Genomic DNA, 23,036 nt, shown 5'->3' on the forward strand with positions numbered 1-23,036 from the left:
CATAGGTAGTATATGTTGCACAGCCTCCCTTCAGAAAATGGAACATTCCCTACCATTGTTGATCCACATTGAGGGCAAGGTTGTACAGGAGCCCACAAAGGGGTCCATTATGTTATTCCTGATGGAGATGAACAGTGGGTTACAAGATTGTAAGATTACAGTGTATAGTTCTAAACCACATTTACCACAAATGTCCTGTGTCTCCACCCTCCCACTTCCCAAAGATAACCACCATGGTTCTAACAAGTTTTAGAAGCAAGCACATTGCTTCTCATTTATTGTTATTTTTTTAATATATATTTTTGAAAGTTCCTATGTATCATTCCTCTATATTCCACACATAAGTAAAAAACCATCTGGTAGTTTCTATCATCTCTTATTTGGCTAAACATAATTACCACCAGTTCCATTTATTTTTTCCTGAAAGACACAATGCCACTTTTTTGATGGCAGAGTAGTATTCCATGGAATATAATCACATAACTCCTTTAGCCGGTCATCTATTGATGGACATTTAGGCTGTTTCCACTCTTTGCTGGTTAAGCACACATATTACCATGTACAAGGACCTGGGTTCAAGCAAGGACCCAGAAGTCCCCACCTGCAGCAAGGAAGCTTCATGAGCAGTAAAACAGTGCTGCTAGCATCACTTTTTCTCCCCCCTCCATCCCCTCTCCATTTCTCTCTGTCTCTATCCAATAAATAAATAAGTTAATAAATCAATGACTTTAATATTTTAAAAATAAACTTTGTTGTTTCCTGTGGTTTGTGGCATAGCTGTCTTACTATTACACAAAAACTTAGGCGCCTGCATCCAAAACAGGTTTGGAGACTACTACCTTTGAAATCATCTAATCTATCTTCAGCACCAATCTAAGTAAGACTTCCTTCAATATTTTCTTGGTGGAATATTACTGTATGATTTTAAACTTAGCTACCTTTTGAAATGGTTGATTCCAGTGTTACACCAATAACAGGAAAAGAAACAAAGAAGCAGTGCTGGGGGCCCAGGCGGTAGCGCAGCAAGTTAAGCGCAAGTGGCACAATGTGCAAGGACCGGGGTAAGGATCTCGGTTCCAGCCCCCAGATCCCCACCTGCAGGGAAGTCACTTCACTAGCAGTGAAGCAGGTCTGCAGGTGTTTAGCTTTCTCTTCTCTCTCTGTTCTCCCCTCTTCTCTCGATTTCTCTCTGTCCTATCCAACAACAATGATGGCAATAACAACAATAATAGTAACAACAACAATAAACAATAAGGGCAACAAAAGGGAAAAAATGGCCTCCAGGAGCAGTGGATTCATATGCAAGCACTAAGCCCCAGCAATAATCCTGGAGGCAAAAAAAAAAAAAGGCGTATTCTCCTTAAAAAAAAAACCAAACAAACAAATAAAAGAAGCAGTGCTAAATTGGTACTTCCCAGGTCAGAAGAGAAGAGTGAACAGAGGTAATAGAAATGCTATTTAGATTTTTGCTTAATTCCTTCAAAACATTAGTGTCTGAAGAAACAAACAAATAAACAGACAAAATAGTCTGCTGTCTATCAGGCCAAAGCACCTTCTCCTCACTCTAGCATTCAATGTCCCCTTTCCCATGATACATGCAGTAAACAAGTCATTGACTGCCATCATCACTTAATTCAGGAAACTGAGTAAAAAAGGACCTTGGTGTATTTGAATGTGTAAAAACCTTCCTTCAATCCACTATACACCACAGCAAGGCAGTGTGAAAACAGTTTTCTATGACCTAGCAAACAAACCAAGAAAAACATCATCTGTCTGTGTTGTCTCTCTTCCAACTTGGACATCAAGACAGATGCTATATTCCAATTGGCAGGTTCACAAAACTATTCCACTATCAACTGACCTCTTTTTAACTTTCACATTGCTTCATTAAAAAGAACATATTTTTCTTGGAAGAGTAAAATAAATTTCAGTAGCTTCAAGACTGAATTTCTGACAACAAATTGCAACACTCAAAACTGGATTGTAAGCAAACATTTAGAAAAGGGAGAATGAAAACCGTGACTTCAGAGAATTTCTGACAACAAATGGCAACACTCAAAACTGGATTGTAAGCAAACATTTAGAAAAGGGAGAATGAAAACCGTGACTTCAGATAGAACGTTACATTATTTTAAGTGAAGTGCAAGAAAATTGATGGAATGTGTCACCTTTCCATTCACAGTGAGCTACTGAGACTTCAAAACTACTGTTTCTCCTTTCTCTTCTTCCTTTAACAAAAAAAATTAAAGCTGGTATAAATGCAAACTGGTGCAGCCCCTTTGGAAGACTGTATGGCGAGACCTTAAATAAAAATCTGTTAGTGAGAGTGCAAAACAGTGCAACCCCTTTGGAAGACTGTATGGACAGTCCTTAAACACATATAAATGGAATTACCTTGTGATTTATCAATAACCACTCTTAGGCATTTGTTCCAAGGACACTCAAACACTAGTTAGAAGGGACATATGCACCCCTATGCTCATAGCTGCATTATCACAATAGCCAAAGAGTGGAAGCAGCCTAAATGATCATCAATAGATGACTGTCTAAAGAAGTTATGGATATATATTTTATGTAATATTACTCTATGATCAAAAAAGATGACATTATGTCCTTTGGGACAAAATACAACTGGAGGTGATCATCCTTAGCAGAAATAAGTAAAGAGATGAAAGACAACTACCTGATGGTTTCACTCATATGTGGAATCTAGAGTTCTGATTCACATATACTTGCCAAAAAAAAAAAAAAAAAAAAAAAAAGCCAGAAGCAAGCAACCTGTTTGTAAGACATGTGAGAACTATGGTGGTTATCTTTGGGAAGGTGTGGGTATATAACTTTAGTGTGGAATTCTGCACTGTAATCTTGTAACTATTAATAACAATATACATATACAAAAGTTAACAAAGATTCTAAAGAAGTCCAGCAGGTCCGTACTGTCCTGGTAACCCTACCTCGCATGATCCCCAGAAAAAAAGCAAAAGGCAGTAGAAATGATCAATTTATTAAGCTACCATCCTAGAAATGAGGCATTTCCATGGGGCAGCTGGATCACTTCAGAAACACGAGTCTCAGAGTTCTTTGAAGTCTATAGTAATATCCTGCATAGGGCAGAAACTCAGGGAATGCCTTAAAGAAAAGGCTCAGGTCTTTATGCATTGTACCTGATCCCTGACAGTTCTGAGCACAGGAGTGAGATTTCAAGGAAATTCAAGGCATGAAGACTTTAGGCATGGGAACTAATTAGAGGCTCTTCATGACACTATCTGAAAGCAGTCCTGTTCATCAGAAAAGTTTTCCCCAACCTCCTTATTGAACATTTCTCCCTCTACTCCTCTTGCTTTATTTATCCACAAAATACTTAACAACGATTTCACACACCAAAAGATACTCATCTTTTGAAAAATTTAATGTCTACTCGCTCCTTCTCAAATGTATGAACCAAGAAAGCAGTTTTCTCTGTCAGTTCACTCTTGTGCCTCTTTCATCTAGAATCAACTTGGAATCTGGCAGGCACTCAGTAATATCAAAGTGTTAAAAAAAAAGTTGTTTGCACAAGATGGAAGGTTGGGGTGGAGGACTACTTTAGGCTGTTTAGAAAAGTCAGGGTTTGGGCGCTAGTGCAGCGGGTTAAGCACATCTGGCGCATGGACCAGCATAAAGAATTCTAGTTCGAGCCCTAGGCTCCCCACCTGCAAGGGAGCTGTTTCACAGGTGGTGAAGCAGGTCTGCAGGTGTCTGTCTTTCTCTCCCCCTCTCTGTCTTCCCCTTCTCTCTCCATTTCTCTGTCCTATGCAACAACAATGACATCAACCACAGCAAGGCTACAACAACAAGGGCAACAAAAGGGTGGGGAAAAAAAGATGGCCTCCAGGAGCAGTGGATTCATGGTGCAGGCACTAAGCCCCAGCAATAACCCTGGAGGAAAAAAAAATGGAGAGAAAGAAAGAAAAGTCTCTCTGTTGACATTATGCTTGAAGACAAGCCTGGATGAAAAGAAGCAGAGCTCTGAAGATGTAGCAAGAACAGTATTTCAGATGGAAGGAGTAAACCTGCACTGACTTTGAAGTAGGAATGTGATGCATGTGTGTAAGGATTGGATGAGAGATGGTGTGATTAGAGCAATGAAGGTGAATGGAAAGAAGATAGTGAGATCACCAACATTCAGGACATAGCTCATTAAGTCAACATAAGAAATTTATATTTTACTCAAAAAGGATCAAAAACCATTGGAGTATTGTGAGAAGCAGACAACTCAATCAACAAAAATGAGTAGTTAGTGAGTGGACAGATGTAACTAGAAATAAGCCTTCTTAGAGTAGATATCATGGAAGCACTTTAAGTTTGGGCAAAACTGGAAAACTTAGAAATGCTTAGAAAATGTTTTTTTAGAAAAGTTTTTAAGAAAAAAATAATAACATAAAATAAAAAAGAAGTGAGCCCTATCCAAGGGTGCCAGGACTGGGGGAAGTAGGGGCTCTATAGTGAAGATGTGAGGTTCCTGCTGTCTTATTTCTAATGGCGGAGTAGTATTCCATTGTGTATATATACCACAACTTTCCTATACTTCCTCAGGAATAGACCCAAGCCTATGAGCTACCAGGACATGTGTGAAGAAGAGTTGTCCAAAGTTGTCCTAAGAGCGCTAGATAGCTATAACCTCAAGTGTCAGGCAGGGTAGATAGCATAATAGTTATTCAAAGAGACTATCATGCCTAAGTCTCCAAAGTCCCTGTTCAATCTCCTGCATCTCCCAATCCATACCAAATAATATTGCATCCGCCGATCACAACCTAACCAAAGCAACGATTGCCATCTCAACATGCTTCACCTCAGAGTGTATCCAGAGACTTCACGTGTGGAATGACAACCCTTCAGCTTCATTACTCGGGTGAGACCTTTCCTTTTATAGTACACTCTAATTTCATCTCAGGTAGTTCACTTTCTAACAAAGTCCCATAACCTAGACATACACCAGTTTCTGTGAGAGAGAGCGTATGTGCACACGTATCCATAAACTACTGCAAAATATATACCTGAAAGCAGGATTACACTAGAGTTTGCAGTGAGTACCTCCCTAACACTTCCTCTCCACTATTCCAAACTTGGGATCCATGATTGCTCAACAAATTGTTTGGCTTTGTATGTTAACTCTCTTTTCAATCACCAGGTTCCAGATGCCACCAGGATGCTGGCTAGGATTCCCTGGATTGAAGACCCCACCAATGTGTCCTGGAGCTCAGCTTCCCCAGAGACACACCTTACTAGGGAAAGAGAGAGGCAGACTGGGAGTATGGACCGACCAGTCAACGCCCATGTTCAGCGGGGAAGCAATTACAGAAGCCAGACCCTCTACCTTCTGCAACCCTCAACGACCCTGGGTCCATGCTCCCAGAGGGCTAGAGAATGGGAAGGCTATCATGGGAGAGGGTGGGTTATGGGGATTGGGTGGTGGGAATTGTGTGGAGTTGTACCCCTCCTACCTTATGCTTTTGTTCACTAATCCTTTCTTAAATAAAAAAATTTAAAAAAAAAAAAAAACTTAGAAAACCAGATGCTTTGAATTTTAAAAAGCTAGAAAGCTATTAAGACTGAATCTTTAATAAATAAATCAAGGAAAGTTGAAAAAAAAATAAAAAATAAAAAAGAAGTAAAAAAAGAAAAGGTAACCATTCATTTACTTCTCAATTCCAATATGTTATCCACTGTCTTATTACTATAATAAATATAAGTTGATAAAATACAGTCATAGAATTCTATTTAGTCAAGGAAATAGCAAAAAAAAAATATTGTTAACCCTTTTACTGTGATAACAGTTATCTAAACTAAGAAGAGTTTTAAGTAAAGGATTTTGATTATTTTCTCTAATTTTGAGTATAGTGACTATGCCAGTAGTGAACTGTATATGTACTTTATGAATAAGTGAGTCAATGTGAACAGAATTTTACTTTCACATATGATGAAGAGCTGCATAGTCAATGGGAAACACACGGGTTATGGACTTCTGTTGTTTTCGCTGGGCTGGCTTCACGGGCGGGTAACAGACGACCAGGGACTCATGGTTGAGCTGTAGGCAATATCTCTTTATTCATGCAGGACGCAGCACAATCTAAGCCGAGCTAAGCTAAACTAAAGGTACCGTAAAACTCACAATGCTGTCTTTATATATACTTGCCAAGTAGGGTGGAAACAGGATGTGACATAGAGAGGGTGGAGAGAAAAGTGACTGGTGAAAATCAGAGTGTGACAAGGAGAGGATCAGGCTGTGACAAGGAGAGGGGTTGGAGCAGGTGAGAATTCTATCACTGAACCACTAATGCCCTGGAGGGAGGGTGGTGCTTATTAACAGCGGTTATGTAAATAGAATGAAGTGGTTATGTAAATAGAATAGTGTTAAGCAGGGGGGATTTAAACCAAATGAAACAGAAGGGGTCTCATGCATTCCAACAGACTTCAGCAAATACTCCATAGAGGGGGTGATTAGGCACTGTCACTCCCAGCTAAAAACACATATTACCATGTGCAAGGACACGAGTTTGAGCTTTTGCTCCCCACTTGCAGGGGAAAGCTTCACAAGTGGTAAAGCAGGCCTACAGGTGCCTTTCTCTTTCCTTTCTATCCTCTCAATTTCTCTCTGTCCTATCAAGTATAATAGGGAGGGAAAAAATTGGGAACAGGAAAAAAATAAAGCTGCCAGGAGCAGTGAATTCTTAGTGCCTATATCAACCTGCAGTGACTGACTGACTGACTGACTGAATGAATGAATGAATGAATGAATAATTTCACAGAGGTGGTGCTACTGGAGAAAGTAGAAGGCAGGTTTGATATTCCGAGAAAACAGAACTACTTAGAAAATTCTGGAACCAATTGATTTGTAACTACAGAGCGCAATTTGTGATGTAGCAAGGAAAAATGAAATGGGGCTTAGTAAATAGGCATGCAGCACTTCAGCTACCCACTTACAAACTGCCGTAGGATTTATGCTATGCACAGTGGTGAAGCAGCAATGAATGTTCAGGAGTGTGCACTTAGGCAGATGTGGTACGGGACTGCTGTGAGGTATGAATTTGATGTAGGCCACACCAGATTTAGGAAATGTTATTGATTTAATAGAAGAAACAAGTGGCAAAATGCTTTTGCTGTTCATTAATCTGGACTTTTGCTGTCAAGATAAACTAGAAGGTTGACAATGGCCTCCCTCACTATACTCTTTGGTTCCTTTTATATTGGCAGACAACTCCACCCATGTGAGCTGGAGTTCTGTTTCCTCAGAGCCCTGCCCCACTAGGGGAAGAGAGAGACAGGCTGGGAGTATGGATCGACCCTGTGGGGAAGCAATTCAGAAGCCAGACCTTCCACCTTCTGCACCCATAATGACCCTGGGTCCATACTCTCAGAGGGATAAAGAATAGGAAATCTATCAGGGGGAAAGGATGGAATATGGACTTCTGGTGGTGGGAATTTGTGGAGTTGTACCCCTCTTGGCCTATGGTTTTGGTCAGTGTTTCTTTTTTGTAAATAAAATAAAAAATAGATGTATCTAGTCTTGGGTTTTAGCATATTTAAAATTATGTTATTTTGAAACTGATTAATATATTTGAAAACAGCAAATTCATAATACAGACATCAGAAAATGTTTCAATTAATTATTTTAAATATATAATATCAATAGTTGAGAAAAACAACAACTCCCCAATGTAGTAGAACTATTATTTCTTATTATTATTGGATAGGACAGAGAAAAATTGAGAGGGGAAGGGGAGATAGAGAAGAGATAAAGATGATGTATTGCACCAAAGTAAAAGTCTCTGGGGTGGGTGAGAAGGAAAGTACAGGTCCTGGAAAAGGATGCTAGAGGACCTAGTGGGGGTTGTATTGTTATTTGGAAAACTCAGAAATGTTATGCATGTACAAACTATTCTGTTTACTATCGACTGTAAAACATTAATCCCCCAATAAAGGAAAAAATGAAAAAAGAGGACAGAGAAAGTTAGATACCTGAAGACCTGCTTCACTACTGGAGAGGTATTCCTCCTGAAAGTGGGGAGCTGGGGACTTGAACAACGATCCTTGTGTGGCTCCTTACACTTCAGACTATGTGAGCTTAACTCAGTGCGCCACCACCCAGCCCATAATAGAACTATTCTATAAATAAAAAGATGAGGCACTTTCCTAAAGCACTCACATGAATAGTGTATACTATACTGCTTTCAAATTCACTTTATGCAAATATAATTTCTGTTTAGGATAAAAAGCACCTAAACCTTAATGATAGCTATGTAAGTATGCAAAAGAGAGTATGATACAGGAAGAAAAACAAGACCCTCCAATACATTGAATGCTTTAGAAAATCTAACGTAAGCCAAAAGGCAGAATTACTGACAGTTATTACAGTGAAGTTTCATTATTAACTGAAGTCTTCAAGTAAAAAGAAATTTGTCACTGGAACTTTAAAAAGAAATTAAGGAAAAACTGAAAGAATTTACGGTAAAATTTAAAATGGCAACTTTATAAGTTGAAAATAAAAGGCCTCAACTGAGAGCATTATATGACCCAGAATAGCAAATCATCTTGATGCTGTTAAGTCACAAGCAGCATAGATAGCGCCAAGTACCCACCCAGACAGAATATGAAGTAAAAAGAGAGAAAATGAGAGATTTACAGAAATAGAGTACATATTCAAAAAATAAATAAAAATAAAAAATAGGTCAAGAAGAAATACAATTAGCTAATGATTTCTTTAAAAATAATGTATTTAGCTACAGTGGAAATTATCTAACAACTCACTTTAGGATACTTCTTTTTTCTTGAGGATAATTTTTTAAAGAAAGCATCCTCAGATAATAACTTAATATGTATTTTTTCTCAGAAGTTAACTACGGTTTAGATTATTATTATTATTTTACCTGAGCACTGCTTAGCTTTGACTTATAGCACTGTTAGGATTTGTACCTGGGGCCTTTGAAACTTTGAGTTCCAGGCATGAAAGTGTTTTTGCAAAATTGTTATATAATCTCCCCAGCCTTTGTATTTTATACATTCTTTTTCGGATTTTTTTTTTTTTTTGCCTCCAGGGTTATTTCCAGGGCTCATTTCCAGGCCTACACTATGAATCCATTGCTCCTTGGAATATATGTTTTACCTTGGAATATATATCCATTCCAGGGTTATTTCCAGGTCTACACTACGAATCCATTGCTCCTTGGAATATATGTTTTACCTTTTGTTGTCCTTATTGTTTATTATAGTTGTTATTATTATTGTTCTTTATAAATTTTTAAAAATAGTTATTTATTCCCTTTTGTTGCCCTTGCTGTTTCATTGTTGTAGTTATTATTGTTGTTATTGATGTTGTTAGATAAGACAGAGAGAAATGGAGAGGAGGGGAAGACAGAGAGGGGGGAGAGAAAGAGAGACACCTGCAGACCTGCTTCACCGCTTGTAAAGTGGCTCCCCTGCAGGTGGGGAGCCGGGGGCTCGAACTGGTATCCTTAATTCTATCCTTGCACTTTACGCCATGTGTGCTCAACCTGCTACACTACCGGTAGCCTGCCCCCTATTTTATACATTTTAAATCATATTCACCTCTAACTGAAACAAAGCCTAGAAACCACTGGGGGGGGGGGAGAATGGTAATAAATTAAGGAAGGCTTAGCATGATGATTCATGTACTAAGTTTTAAAAGCACTGGGATTAAGTCGAAGATCCACTAAGTAACAGAAGCCTCTCTCCCCACAACACAGTTTTATACAAAAGCAGCCACTTCAAACAGATGAACACTTTAGAATCCAACAGAAGAAACAATAAACTATTGATATATAAATGGAAAGCAATTTTATGGGGCTGATAAGGGATCCCAGGAGGCACATAAACTTGTAAAGTGATCTCAATTATGAAGGGGAGGCAATGGAGTGAAAGTTCATTAAAGAGCAGTCTACACAGGACATCCAGCAGGTTGGTAGAGAATTACTAAGATCTGTGCTGGGAGGGCTGAGTGGGTGGGCAGATGGAATGGTAGTGGGAAGACAAGCTCTGGGTTTTAAGCATAGATTCATACTTAATGACAAACTATTTGAATATTTGGAACACATATATAGTCCTCAAAAAATCTAAAACTCTGGCCAGCTTTTGGTTTCACAATATCAAATATAAATGAAAGGAAGCATGGAAGACAGGAAGGAAGGGACGAAAGAACAGGGAGGGAGTGAGGGTGGAAAGATACAGCTCAGGGTGATTGCCAATTTTATCTTTCATGTGCTCCAGTAGATTTTTTTCTTTGCCAGTCTTCATTCTATGAGTGTTTTTCTTTATAAAGAATTCACTAAGTGTATATATTAGACATTTTTATGTTTTTTATTTTTATTTATTTATGTTCCATTTTGTTGCCCTTGTTGTTTAACACTGTTGTGGTTACTGATATTGTTGTTGTTGGATAGGACAGGGAGAAATGGAGAGAGGAGGGGGAGAAAGAGATGGGGAGAGAAAGATAGACACCTGCAAACCTGCTTCACAGCTTGTGAAGTGGTTCCCCTGCAGGTGGGGAGCCAGGGGCTCCTACTGGGATCCTTAAGTCCATCCTTGCTCTTTGCACCACATGCACTTAACCTGCTGCACCACCGCCCAACTCCCCATATTAAACATTTTGTATGTACTATACTTAAAGGATTTCTCTGAGCAGTAAAAGTTCTTTATGTCAATAGTAGCATTCCCTCCATATCTCTTTGTTTATACATCAGGGTCTTTTTTCTTTAGATAATTTGCATAATTAATTACAAAATAAATTATATGGCAAAAGTTCTAGAGATTGCTTTTCTGTTCAGTTTCTATCCAACATCTGTTTTTGGAGGCAAATGAGATGCAATATACAAGCAGCCTAAACTGGGAAGGGTCACGGGGAGTGGGTGGTGTGGTAGGAGTTTGGGGAGAGAAATTACTTGGTGAATATTCAATTTTTATCCAACCCAGTTTAGTTTTGGGTCTATGAAGTACAAAGCCCACAGTGCAAATCTTACCTGATTTAGTGCATGGGCTTTAAAGTTCATGATAGGGGAAGTTAGTGGATCTTCCTATAATTCTCTTCCTTGCAAATTGCAGCTGCTTTGAAGCTTACCTGCTTTGATATACCACTCACCGGCACTGTCCATTTCTGTCACAAACCATTTTCTAAGACATTCTCCTTTACTCACAGCACACTTCAAGTCCCTTTGTTTCATATTCCTCATGTTCAGGGTAAATGTATTACCCTCTCAGTGTTTTTGTCTTATCATTTTCAATCTTCTCCCACACTCATTTTGGCAAGCCATTCTCATCATTCTACCCTACCCTAGACTCTCATCATCACTGACTACAGATTCACAGCACTTTCTCTTTTTATATAGCTCACACTCAGATCTGTTCGTCTACAAGCCTTCACCAGATCGACTGTTCTTGTAATCCTGTCTTCCACAGCTCTCTGATCTCAACCAATACACCTCTTCAATATCACTACACCTTACTTTTCTTCAATTTCTTTATGCGAAGTCAATGGTCACATTATTACTTTTATGCAAATGGCTCAATAATCTTTTGCTTTCAAGATCCCCTTCCATTATACCCAGCTATCACTTTCTACTCACTTCAAGAGTGAATATATACTTATGTAACTTGTAATTCAATGTGCTGTAAAACATCATGGAACAAAATCTACAACATAAAATACATGGAAAGACCAGCATAGAAACAAGCTTGGAACTCAGATAAAATATTGGTAACAACAAAAGAAAGTAGCTCAGAAGCTTGTTTGAGAGAACAGACTTTCATATTAAAGAAAGGTAGGAGTACCTTTCATAGCTCTGCTACCACTACTGCTACCAACTCTAGCCATCTCCATTAAAACTCTGTTTTCAGAAATTTCTAACAGCGTGAAAGAAAAAACAAACACAGAGAGAAGCAACAGTTATAAAGTGTTGGGGCAACTGCAGACAGCTATTGTGGTTGCCTAGAGGTGCTGCATATAATTGAGCACACATGTTACTGTGCACAAGAACCAGGGTTCAACCCCCCTGCTCCCCTCAGTAGGGAAGAAGCTTCATAAGGGGTGAAGCAGAGCTGCAGATGTCTCTCTTTCTTCCTATATTTCTTCCTCACCCCTGTCAATTTCTCTCTGTCCTATGTTAAAAAAAAAATTTTTTTAAGGGATGGGGGGTGGTGGGGAGAAATGGCTGCCAGGAGCAGTGAATTCTTTGTGCAGGCACCAAGCCCAGTAATAGCCATGGTGAAAACAAAACAACAAGTCAAGGATTTTTCATTGTTTTTACCAAAGCACTGCTCAACTCTGAATTATGGTCATGGTGGCAGTATTGAACCTGGGACTTTGGAGCCTCAGGTATGAGTGCCTCTTTGCATAACCACCAGGCTAGCTCCTCCACCCTCAAATAATTAAATAAATAAAGCAGCTATTGATAGTCTCTATCCTCATAGCAACAGGACTTGAGGCATGTAGTCACAGAAACACCCCATAGTTCAGGATGCCAGAGTTCTCCCACCACTTTGTGTATAACTGTAACCTCAAACTTCGAATTTGGCAAAACATGGAGAAAAGTGCCTGAGTAAGGCAACTGTGACTTTGATTCCTTGGTCACTGCGCAGACCTGTCCAGATGCAGGCTGCTAATCCTGGTCTTCACAAAGACTCAAATATAATGAGAGGACAGAGGGAAGCACCAGAACAAGACAGCAGCTTGTAAAGAAGCCCACAGGTAGCGAAGCTGTATAGACTTCTGGCTGAAATGTTCAAAGCCATGGTCCTAAGCAAGTTTAGTGAGTTGGGAAGAACTATAGAGGAGAATTGCAACAAATTCAGAGAAACGGTGAAAATTATAGATATTTGAGCTGTGCTAGGGATAGAATTGGGATAACACATTTTAAGGAGGTGGGGAAGAGTAATTCCAAAGTATGTAGAGACTTGTACACCAAGGATACCACAAAAACAAATAAAACCCATTATTTTAATCATGAATGGAGGGTTGTTAGGTGGTGGTGTACCCCATAGAGCACACACACAAAAAGCAAAAGTAGATTCAAGTCTCTCATCCCCACTTTGAAGTGGGAAATCTTCACAAGCAGTGAAGCAGAGCTGCTGTTGTTTCTCTTTCTCTCTTACTTTTTCTATTTCCCCTTCCCCTTTAAATTTCCCTGTTTCTGTCCAACACACACACACACACACACACACACACACACACACACATATATATTTCAAAATTGCTATTCAAATGTACCCATACATCCTTTTATGTTTGAGTACAATATTCACTTTCTCCCTCTTTGATATGATTATTTTGTAGTCTCTCTCTTTAAGTACTGTTGCTTTTGTCAAGTTTATCAGGGGGGAGAGAAGGAGGAGGAAGAAGAGGAGAAGGGTGTGAAAAAGGAAGAGGAATAGGGAGGAGAAATGACTAGACACAATACTACCAAAGCTTCCTCAGCTGTGGCAGGGACCAGGCTTGAATCTTGGTTGTACACATGGCAAAGTAGGCACACTCCCAGATGGGCTATCCTGCTAGGCCTCTCTTCAAATCTGTAATACCTCTTTATTCAATCTTTTAATGATAGCTTTATGCTATTGCAATGTTATTAAACTCATAACTAACTAAGGCACATACATTCACCTTTTGTCTTGTACATGTCTCCCTTTGCCACAAACAAAGCCATGTTTTCTTCTTCCGGAACAATCAACCCCATGCTCTGGGTTCTGAAGGCTGTTCACCTTTTACCTCAGTCTGCAGCAATATTCACTTTGTCTGTTGGCTCCTTCCTCTCCTTCCAAGCATTTCTGTGCTACCATAGCATTATTATCCCTTGATACCCTGTTCTTTTTAATTTCCCATTCTGTATGTGTGCTACGTTAACTATATATTTTTTAAATCTCCTTAAATGTTTTCTTCTATTTCTATTTATTCTTGAACTTACTCAAATCAAGTTTCTGTTTCCAGAAAATTTACTGGTGATATATTTAGTAAGGTCTCATATTTATTTGTTTGTTACTGTAAGAGACAAAATAAAGGAGAGACAGTAGCACTCAGCTCTGGATTATGGTGGTACTAATAATTGAACCCAGAACTCTGGTGTCTAAAGCATGCAAATGCTCTAATGTATTGACGTGTCTCCCAGACCCTAATGTCTCAGTTTTCAATGAGCTTTTTAAAGACTTATTTATTTATTTATAAGAACCAGAGCAAATACTCTGGCATATGTAGTGCTGGGAATCAAACTCTATGAACCTATGCTTTCTGGAAAAGTTATTATTATTATTGGTATTAAGTTAAAGGTGGGTGATATAAATAGATGAAAATGAATAACAGAAATCAGGACACAATAAAGTTGCAAAATAGATAAATCTAAAAATATAAACTAAGATCTCTAGAGAATGTGACTTCACAAGGAGTGAGCAACTCTCCACAATGCAACCTCAAAGATAAGGAAGATTTTATCTTCTTATCAGAGAGAAAATACAAAATTTTTATAATAAACTCTGAGGTTGAAGAAAACTTTAGAGGCATATAGAATTAATATGAGAGACTTCAGGAAAAGTAAGCAAAGAGATACAGTAATTCAGCAAAGACAATGAATGAAAGTAGACAGAATATCAGCAAAAGGAGGGTGAGATTGGTGATTTAAATAAGAAATAAAGAGAGACTCAAGATGTAAATAAACCTAGAGTCTATTTACTGATGATCAAAGATGACTTATTGATGGAATTTAAATAAATGAGGTAAAAATTTCTATTATTCTAAGTCTATTCCAGCAGATTCAAGGATCTTAAAGATTGAAAGGCTCTGGGGGCCCAGTGCACTATGCTGGAGGAGTATGTCTGTTATCGGAAGGTGTGGTATTTAGACATCTATAACATGGAGATAAGAAAGTGTACACATGTGACAACTGTCTTGTAAATAATTGCTCTCCTGAGGAAAGTGATTTTTTAAAAAATAAACTTCCCTGCTCCTATAATATTTTCAGAGTTAAATAAACACAGAATTAATTAAGCTGCTTCTAGGGACTAGTAAAGTGTTTCCAACATATGATAGCTAACTTAATATACTCATTATTTTTCTTACCAGAGCACTGCTCAGCTGTGGTTTATGGTGGTGCAGGGGATTGAAACTGGAACTTTAGAGCCTCAGGCATGAAAGTGTGTTTGCGAGGTCAACTAGGAATACCAAAGGAGATCATCTGGGACCTCAACAAGACAGGACTAGAACAACTTCAGGAAGCCACCAAATCATCGGTGAGTGCACATGTGTGGACAGATTTGAGACTAGAGAGAAATTAAGTGGCTGGTAAAAGTCCGGCAGTTTACTTGGTTGAGACACCACCTCCAGTCTGTTTTACTAACAAAAAGATGGCTGAAGGGAGGAGAGGACTCCCCTAAGACTCACCAAATGCAACTGTGAGTCTCCATTGCTATTACTCTCAAAGCTGCAGCAGGAGGGGTAGGCCTGTGCTGACACCAGGGAACAGAGAACTAACCAGGAAACTCAGGAGAAGATCTGTAGCAGTATTTGTTATCCATAAGCTAACATACAGTGTGATTGTGAATTCATTCAAAAATAGGGTGTTCTAGGCAGGATTATAAGGATGTTGTGAAGTCATGGGTCATCATCAGTGAGTTGACTCCTGCAAAAATGATTGAAGCCAGGTGCAGTGACTGTTGCTGTGAGGACTATGCTACAGTGTCAGGGAATCTTTGATGTAAACAAATGAAGCAACTGTAAATGTTCCAGGTAGGGATGACTTATCCTGTGAAGTCTGTTAGTGTGTTTGTATTGTAATTTGCAGCGTACGACGAGTCACCTAGTTTTAGTAGCCTTTATGGATGAACAGAAAAGATCCTCATCAAGTGTTTTAGATGTGTTAGATGCAGGTGGTAGAATTTTTTTGTGTGTGTGACTGCTGTTGTGCATGCTGACACAAAATACTGCAACGGACACAAGGGGGACAGGGCTTGTGATAGAAAGGGCTGTGGTAATGGGGTGGGTGGTAATGCAATGGGTGATACACACATGGCTCAAGGGGCAATGCCCTCCCAGTTCTAGCACCTGGTTCCCTGCCTACAGGGGAGTAGCTTCACAAGTGGTGAAGTAGGTCTGCAGGTGTCTTATCTTTCTCTCTCCCTCTCTGCCTTCTCCTCTCTCTCCATTTCTCTCTGTCCTATCCAACAATGATGACATCAACAACAACAATAAATAACTTCAACAATAAAACAAGGGCAAAAAAGGGAATAAATAAATAATATTTAAAAAAAAGATCATGGGTCCGTGTTCCCACAGGGATAAGGAGTAATCTATTAATGTATACCAATTCCTTTCTGTCTGTGCATTGAAATGCATGTTATGTGTATGTAAAACAGTAAAGCTGAAAAATCCTCTGGCACATTTTATATCTTAATTAGAAATGAAACACTAATCAGTGTTTAAAATTATCCATATCTGGGTTTCTTCTTCTGCTCACTTAGTGTTTGCATAGAGGAATGCCAGTGACTTGTGTGTGTGAATTTTGTAGCCTGACACCTTACTATATTTCCTGATAATTTCTAAGAGCTTCCTACTGGATTCCTTAGTTTGTTTCTTTGTATATTAAGTTAGCAGAAGAAGACCCAGAAACCAATCACTTTCACTTTATCAACAAAAACAGTAAAATATCTATTAATAAACCTAACCCAAGAAGTGAAAGACTTGTATAATGAAAATTATGAGTCACTATTCAAATAGAAGGGGATGGATGGACCTGTCAGTGGCCATGTCCAGCAGAAAAGGATGGAGATTTTTGGTCCATACTCCCAGAGGAAGCTTCCAATGGAGGGGATGGGATATGGCACTCTGGTGGGGAGAATTTTATGTATGGAATTATACTCCTCAGCCCACAATCGTGTGGGATAATTATTAAGTCACTAATAATAATTTTAAAAAAGAAGTTGAAAAATAAGAAAACACAAAGCAGAACTTGGACATGGATTGGTGTACTGCACCAAAGTAAAAGACTAAGGGGTGGGGGTGGGGGTGGGGTCCAGGTCCTGAAACGTGATGCCAGATAGGACCTAGAGGAGGTTGAATTGTTATGTGGAAAACTCAGAAATGGTACAGCCAGGGACTCAAATTGGGATCCTTATACCAGTCCTCGCACTTTGTGCCACTTTCACTTTACCGGCTGCACTATCACCCAACTCCATGGTAGGGAACTCTTTTGATAACTTTAGAGGCAAAAATAGGGACAAGATTTTTCAGAAGTCATAGACTGAAGCACAAAATAAAATGTGGTCTAAATAGTGCAGCAAATACACTTTTAACATTTCAGATTACATGCCATTAAGCTAGAGTAACTGAATACTGAGACATAGTTGAAGAAGCAATAAAAAATTAATTGACTTTATTTTAAATGAACTGCAGAGTATACTTTACACATACTTTACACATCGTATCAGGGCCAAACCTGGAACTTTTTGAATACAACCCCCAGGCCTCCATTCTATCACTGAATACTGTGTCTTGCTTGAGATCAGGCCTCAGCATTAGGTTGTGAATGAATTCTGTGAAATCTGGAATACTTTACATTTTGTATCTAGAGAAAAACACACAGAAAATGTTTTGTTAAAACATTCTGAAGGCAACTAAACTACCATAAGTGAAAGTCATCCTTTCTTAGCATTATGAGTGAAATTGTTCCTGAACAACAAAACAGAAAGTTACTATCAAAACAATTTGCCTATAAACATTGCAGACTTTCTGTTCTGCCTACCTGTCTGCAGGACTTCACTCCTCTATCTTGACTTTTTCCCCTTTCCTCTTTCCTACCTACATTTTGCTTCTCCCCCACCTATATTTCTTCCTTCCTTTCTTTCATTCATTAATTCTCTTTCTCCTTTTGATTCCTTCCTTCCTTTCTGGCTGAAGACCACTTAACACTGCTTTTGGAGGTGCTGGACATTGAGCCTGGGAGCTTGAGGGCCTAAAATCATTTGCATAACTGATGCTGTTTCTCCAGTTCACAGAGTAATTTCTGCTTTGATCATTCTTCACTCATTCATTCAACAGCCATATTAAGGTGCTACAACTAGCACTTGAGTTGTAAGAGAGTTGAAGATGGTATAAGTCACACCTCACAAGTCACATCTCATCAACTAAACATCTGGTTTCCATACAGGTTTTATAAACCATGACAGGTGTACAATGGAATGCTGCTGTGTACCACAAAAGGGGCATACACAACTTGTGGACATCTTGTTGGAGTGGTAAATTAACAATTGAAAGGGAAGAAAACAGTGGGGCTGACAGAGGGTAGAAACTCAGGCAAAGACTAGAGAGAGAGAAGGGACTGCTCCTGTGGCTGCCTCAGTGCTCCATTTCAGTGAGGTGCTGTGGAGCAAGGGACAGAGTGGGGGTAAGTCCACTGAAAGATACAAGGCTGTATAATCTAGCAACAAAGTAAGCGATTTTATATTTCATGGCAAGGGTTTCTGAGCACTTCTGAAGCCAAAGTTCAATCACTGGCCAAGTGAAGAACTGTAGAATTTAGAGTTGTCATTTAATTTGACTGCTTTATTTATTACCTAAGCTTACTGCTAGATTAGTCAGGTATTTCTGCCTTCATACTGTTGCTAGAAACATAAAAATCTGAGGAAAGACACATTTTCTCAGAGCAGTTTCATATTCAGGCCACAAATAGAAGATTATGCAACTGCTCTATGACTTTTTAAAAAACTTTTTTGGTATTTATTAATTTTTTTGTGCCCTTGTTTAACATTGTTGTGGTTATTGATGTCGTTGTTGTTGGATAGGACAGAGAGAAATGGAGAGAGGAGGGGAAGACAGAAAGAGGTAGAGAAAGACAGATACCTGCAGACCTGATTCACCACTTGTGAGGAGACTCCCCTGCATGTGGGGAGCCAGAGGCTAAAACTGGCATCCTTAAGCCCATCCTTGCACTTTGCACCACGTGCACTTAACCCGTTGCGCCACTGCCAGACTCCCAGCTCTAGGACTTCTAAGGCTGAGTTAGAAAATGTGAAACCAGAGGTCACTTGTAGGTGCAGCAGGCTTAGCAAACATGTGACAATGATCAAGGATCTGGTTCGAGCCCCTGGTCAACACCTGAAGGGGAAACGATTCTGAGTGGTGAAGTAGTGCAACAACGGGTATCTGTCTGTCTCCCTGCCTCTCTACCATGCTCTTGCTTCTTGATTTCTGGCTGTCTCTGTCCATTAAATAAACAAAAATAATAAATAAAAACAATAAAAAAGTGCAAATGCAAATAGTATAATGTTAAATGTCAGCAATATGGCTGCAAACTTTCCCCCAGACCTACTGTTCCACTAGAGAGACATCAGTGCACCAATAGGCAGATCAGGAAATAGTCGGCACAGCTTAGACCTAAACATTTGCAGGGTTGCACAAAGTGCCTACTCCACCTGCCACCTTCCTGTTTGTGAGCCTTGGTCACATTAATAGACACTGAAGCAGTTCTGGGTTTACTTTCCATACACAGTTCTGGGGGAAATTGACTGGATCTCCCTGAACACAGCCCTCATAGCACTGCATCAGTCTTTATTTACTATAAGATATGAATGTTTCCAGGACTTAAAAAAATAAAGTGAAAATATAATGAAGGTAATACTTATTTTTAACTGGTTGATATAATAACCTTCCTGTATACCTTTTACTTACACGTTTGTGAAATAAGTATACATGGGTTCTATGCCTACACACATAAATGAAGGTGAGCCTAAGAGCTTGCTGAAACATTTCATTAATCACTATTCTCTGGCTATATCTGTCTTGCTTATTAGTAATAGATTATTCAAAATATTGCTTTGTGGAGAAAACATTAAATGGCGAAATTGGTGCACATTTCCAACTTTGTTATCAGTAAGTATTATAGGAATAGCAGGATGAAAAAGTTTAAGATATAAGAACAATAAAACATAAATGCTAGTGAAAATATAATAGAAATCTGTCACTGCAAACTGATTCTAAAAACTTGTATCACCTATAAAGGTTCAAAGTGATATTTTCTATTGGTCTGTCTTTTAGTTATCATCAGAGTAATTATGGAGGACCAGTGCCAGCAGGATGACCCACTGCAGCAGACGGCCCTTTCTTCCTTCCTCCTTTCCTTCCTCCTTCCTTCTGTCTTTTCTTCCTTCCCTCCACCCCACTATTCATTCCTTCTGATTTTTCCTTTTTTCCTTACGCTTCTTTCCTCTATTCCTTTGTTTCTTCCTTCTTTTCCTCCCTTCCTTCCTTCCTTCTACTTCATTATATAGGACAGAGAGGAAATTTAAAGGAGAGAGAAAAATAGAGGGAGAGAGAAAGGAAGTCTCTTACAAACCTGCTCAGGAAGTATTTCCCCTGTAGGTGGGGTGTAGGGGCTGGACCTAGGTTCTTGCATATGGCAATGACTAAGCTCAAATGATATGCCACTCCCTGGCTACCTAAAGGTGAATGATAGATTTCAATATTTAACATCAAATTGGACTTACATCTCTTTTTAAATTTTCTGTTATTTTGATAATATCTTTACTTCATGTTCTCTAATTTCATATCCTGATGAGAAGTCTTTACCTGTCCTTTTTTTTTTTCAGCATTTGCATCCTCATTTAAACTGACGTTTTACTACATCCAGTAATTGCTTTATGGTAGCAATTTCATCCTCTAGCTCTTGGATTTCTTGGAATATGTTTCTGGTCTTTTCACAACAACCAGAATCCTAAGTAAAGCATAAAAGAATTTTTATCTAACAATAAACTAACATGTTACAATTTTCATCGGAACTATAAACATTCTTTATGGTATACACCAAAATGATTAATATTCTTCAATTAGAGAAAGTTGGGTGCATTCTGCAAAAGTTATGGCAGTATAAGTGTGGACCTATTCAAAACTTTAGAACAGAGACACTGACTCAATATTATGTCTCATGTTTTGCATGGGGTAGGCCTTGTCTTTGGTTCTAGGCCTGTATATAAACAAGAAAGACAAACAAGCAAACATGCAGTGGACATCGCAAGTAGAGCTGACCAGTGCCATTCTCCCTCTCTCCCCTATGTGTGTGTGTGTGTGTGTGTGTGTGTGTTTGTGTGTGAGCGAGTGCATGCTCTTACATTCATTCTATATAAAACCTACAGCTGAAAACAATGAATCCCACAAAGCAAAAATTACAGACACATATAACTACTTGCTTCCTTCTTTCCTGTCTGGCTGGAATTTGTCCCCAGAGCTTCAGAGTTGGCCACGTGTTAAAAATCCATAAATTTCAGTGCTGAGAGCATAATGAAGGAAAAATACAGTTCTGTTGTAGTCAAAGTTGCATGTGAATATGAACGATTGTTTGTATCAATAATTTAAGTTCTGTATTTAATTTCTTGGAATGCATTTAAAATAAAAGCCAAAGATTGTGTCTCTCATCAGGTATGGAATGTCAACCCTTCAGCTTCATTACTCTGCCACCAGGTTCCAGATGATACCAGGATGCCAAACCGACAACCTTGGGTAGAAGACCCCACCATGTGTCCTGGAGCCCCGCCTCCCCAGATCCCTGCTCCAGGCTGGGAATATGGATCGATCTGCCCATATTCATGCCCATGCCAATGCCCATGTTCAGTGGAGAAGCAATGCCAGAAGCCAGATGCTCCACCTTCTGCACACCACAATGATCTTGGGTCCATACTCCCAGAGGGATTAAAAATAGAGGAGCTATCAAGAGAGGGGATTGGATATGGAGTTTTAGGGGTTTGAATTGTGTGGAAATTTACCCCTCCTATTCCACAGTCTTGTCAATATTTCCATTTTTTTCTTTGCCTCTAAGGTTATTTCTGGGGCTCAGAGCCTGCACTACGAATCCCCAACACCTGGAGACAACATTTCTTTTTCAAGTTTGTTGCTCTTGTTGCTTATCAGTGTACCTGATCCTTATGGTAATGACTGCACTCAAATGAGTATGCCACAGCCTGGCCGCCTAAAGGTGACATGTTACATTTCAATTTTTTTAAATCCAATTTGACTTACATTTGTTAGCAACTCTTCTGTCACTTCTCTTACTGACATTGTTTGATGTTCCATGTATTTTATTGTCTCATTCATTTTCCTTTTCCGTCTGTTAATATCCTCTTGTAGTATGAAAACCTCATTTTGAAATGTGCCAATGTCTCGCTGTAGAGTAGCATTTTCACTGTTTAGCTTTTGGTTTGTATCCAGTATCTTTCTTAGACTTGCAGAAAAACCAGTATCCTAAGGAAAGCATAGATGACTTTCAGCTAACAGGAAAATGACAGGTTCCAATTTTCTCTGGGACTATAAACATTCCCTATGCTATACACAGAAATGATTACTATTCTGCAATTAGAAATAGTTGGATGAATCTTTAAAGTTTACAGCAGTATAAGTGTGTAACTATTCAAAAATTTAGGACAGAGATGGTGACTCCATATTTAACATCTCAATTCTTGCATGGGGTGAGTCCCTCCTTTGATTCTGAGCTGGTATATAAACAAGGAAAACAAAGAAGCAAAACATGAAAGAGGACATCACAAGTATCTCATCAGTGCAATAATTCCTCTTTCTCCTACATGGGTGTGTGAAATTGGGTGCATTTATATGTCCTACATATATAAATATGAGAGAACATACAGTTGAAGACAGTGAATCCCACCAGATATAAACTACAGCCACACAGAATATCTTGCTTCCTTCCTCTGGGATGAAATACTACTCAGTTCTGAATGTTAGAGGAGCTGGGCATTAAAACTAGGAGCCTCATAGAATCTATGTCTATGCACATCAATGAAGGTGAGTAAAAGGTAATTTCCTAAAACATGTCATTAATCATTATTCTCCATCTATATCTGCCTTGCTTACTAATAGTAATAGGGAGATAACACAAAAAATATTGATGAGTGGAGAAAATATTGAATGGTGAAATGATGCACATGCCCATGTTTCTCAACAGGGACTACTACAGGAATAGCAGCACAAAAAAGTGTAAGAAATCAGTGTAAGAATAACAAAAGTG

General features: G+C 38.9%; 1 long non-coding RNA gene across 1 annotated transcript; it reads right to left on the reverse strand.

Annotated features, from left to right (window-relative positions):
* Positions 1-17,370: 17,370 nt before the first annotated feature.
* Positions 17,371-23,034, reverse strand: LOC132539371 (uncharacterized). Its single transcript, XR_009550612.1, has 2 exons — positions 22,034-23,034; positions 17,371-17,591 (listed from the first exon to the last, which is right to left on the reverse strand). It is a non-coding gene; the product is annotated as an uncharacterized LOC132539371 (long non-coding RNA).
* Between the last annotated feature and the right edge of the window lie 2 nt (positions 23,035-23,036).

This window comes from Erinaceus europaeus, chromosome 1 (assembly GCF_950295315.1).
Source record: "Erinaceus europaeus chromosome 1, mEriEur2.1, whole genome shotgun sequence".
NCBI classification, from domain to species: domain Eukaryota; kingdom Metazoa; phylum Chordata; class Mammalia; order Eulipotyphla; family Erinaceidae; genus Erinaceus; species Erinaceus europaeus.